This window comes from Salminus brasiliensis, chromosome 1 (assembly GCF_030463535.1).
Source record: "Salminus brasiliensis chromosome 1, fSalBra1.hap2, whole genome shotgun sequence".
NCBI classification, from domain to species: domain Eukaryota; kingdom Metazoa; phylum Chordata; class Actinopteri; order Characiformes; family Bryconidae; genus Salminus; species Salminus brasiliensis.
In genome coordinates, this window is record NC_132878.1 from 19,936,697 (window position 1) to 19,939,547 (window position 2,851).

The following is a 2,851-nucleotide window of genomic DNA, read 5'->3' on the forward strand; positions in this document are numbered from 1 at the left end:
ACAACGTTTCTACCACAACCATGCTTCACAGTTTCCTCACCTTTGCTCCTTCACACATCACATTGTCTCCTCTGACTATGAAACTTTCCTCCAGAAGGTTTGGTGTGTATAATGTAAGGTATGTATAATAAGGTATGTATAATTTAGATTATGTATGTATAATGACCCTGTTTTGATTTCATAACCGCCTCCCCATCAAACTGTGTGCACCTTTTTCCTATTATAGATGTATGCTGTACACATACTCTTACACAAAAAAACTGTTAATTAAAAACACAGAAACCTTTGAAAGCCCCAGTTTGCTGTGAAATTCATGTCCATCTCTTCAACTGTAATATATTGAATATATTTATGATTTCATGTCCTGAAACCCTGTCTTGTAGCTTCCCTTTGCTGATGTAACCATACTCTAGCTCTTCCTCACAGGTCAGTTTCAGGCCACAGAGCCACTCTTGGATGGATATGTAAGGGCAGTGGGCCTCTTCATCTAACAGTAAAATGTATGTTTGTAATTCACCAGACAACAGCACAGTACCTGATACACTTGTCAATTAATTTCTGGGTAACAGCTGCAATATCTGGTGAGAGTCTGTAAGTTTACACTTACACAGTAGACCTACATAGTAGATGCAACTCATACTTGACCAGTGAACCAGTGAGTTTGTCATTCAGTCTCTGTGCAGAAGTTTATCAATTACCTATTATCTATTATCTATCTAGCTATTCTTTCAAGCATCATCCAGTACTTTGTAACATGACGGGGTGTAGAATATGTTTATATGGTGGTGTGGTAGTATTTTGGCCCAGAATAGATGAAATTATAAAATAAACTGTTGGCGCCACCTTGTGTTTATACGGGTACATTGCCTCAATTTGATCAGTGTGTTACAGTAAAGAACACCCTGCTCTTCATATGAACTTGAACCATTATAATATTTGTAAATGATAAATTAGTCCTGGAGTAGTTAAAGTTGTTCTGTTTTATTAAAAGCAGGATGTGTTTCAGCAGGTTACATCAGCCCTGAAGTCCTATTTTATTTGTAGTTATTTTTAAGTTAGTCATTTTTATGTTCAACTTCTGGTTTATTTAAGGGTGTTTTTAGTTTTACCTTTAGTTGTTCTTGTTTTATTTTGTAGTTATGTATTATGTAGATATGTAGTTGGGTTTTAGTTCAAGTTAAATTGTTTTATTTAGCCATTTATTCTTGTTATATTTACAGTTAATCAGGTTTTAGTAAAAGTAAAATCTATTTTAGTTATTCCTGTTTAATTTATAGTTAGTTAGGTTTTAGTTAAAGTTAGTTCTGTTTTATTTAGTCATTTATTTTTATTTTATTTACAGTAAGTTGAGTTTTAGTTAAAGTTAGTTCTGTTTTATTTAGTCATTTATTTTTATTTTATTTACAGTAAGTTGAGTTTTAGTTAAAGTTAGTTCTGTTTTATTTAGTCATTTATTTTTATTTTATTTACAGTAAGTTGAGTTTTAGTTAAAGTTAGTTCTGTTTTATTTAGTCATTTATTTTTATTTTATTTACAGTAAGTTGAGTTTTAGTTAAAGTTAGTTCTGTTTTATTTAGTCATTTATTTTTATTTTATTTACAGTAAGTTGAGTTTTAGTTAAAGTTAGTTCTGTTTTATTTAGTCATTTCTTTTTATTTTATTTATAGTTAGTTGAGTTTTAGTTAAAGTTAGTTCTGTTTTATTTAGTTGTTCTTGTTTTATTTATAGTTTAGTAGGTTTTAGCTAAAGTTACTCTGGACAGACTGGAGTTTAACAGAACTTGCCTACAGAAGCCACAATTCATTTGGGGGAAAATCCTGTAGAGACCAAAATAGAGCGGTTTCATTCATAATTAGTTTAAAAAGTTAACTAATGTTATTACTGTTTTATTCTATGTATTACAGTTGGTTGTTCTATAGCCATACCCCTTGCTATGTAGGGCATATTACAGTCTGGTACCGCTGTACTGGCTGTGCTGTGGATAATCTAATCCACTCTTAGCTCATTCCTTCTCTGCTGTTCTGGACATTGCGTGCAGATGTGTGACGCTGTCCCGGGCCACAGTGAGTTAGTGCGTCTGTTTGGAGAAAATTATCAGCACACTACTCACACATGTGGCGCAGGAACAGAAAGACCTGAGACTTACTCACCAGCAGACAGACCAGATAAGACAAGAGCACCACCACCAGCACCACCAGCAGCACCAGCAGCAGCAGCAGCAGCAGCAAAGAGCAGGAGGACAGAAATAGGTATAGGACATCATTGTCTTAGAGGACACTTTTTTTTCTGTTCCCATTTCGACTTAGAAACAACACTGTCTCTAAATGAGTAAAGTGAACTGCTGTGAATAGGTTTTAATATGATATTAAAAATTAAACTATAGCAGTCAGGGCGTGTCCCATGTGATCTAGCTAACACACTCGCCCGTGTATACTGGAATGTCTGGGCTGTCCCATAACAGACAATTTAGTGTCCATTATGGGTGTCCAGGCTATTCTTTTACTTAACTTTAAAACATCTGCATTTTGCAGACTCTGTGGAGCGAGCCTCTTTTCCACTGCTGCGATTCCCCTCAAAATATTTCGCATTAGCAAACAGGAGCGACATTTTTCCCATTAGCAAACATGTCGGTATTTACAGTCGGGGGCGGAGCTAATACTCAAACCACAATGATGTAATTGGCTCACGCTACTGGCTGTGACTCGATCCGGACCAATAGCAGAGCGAGTTGTGGTTGCGGTGGGCGGGGCCTGGATGTCTCAAGGGAGCCCTGTTTAAAGCCGGAGTAGGTGTGAGAAGTTGTCTCCTGTGGGCGCTGAGCTGCCGGTTACGAGGACAGAGGTGCGTAAAC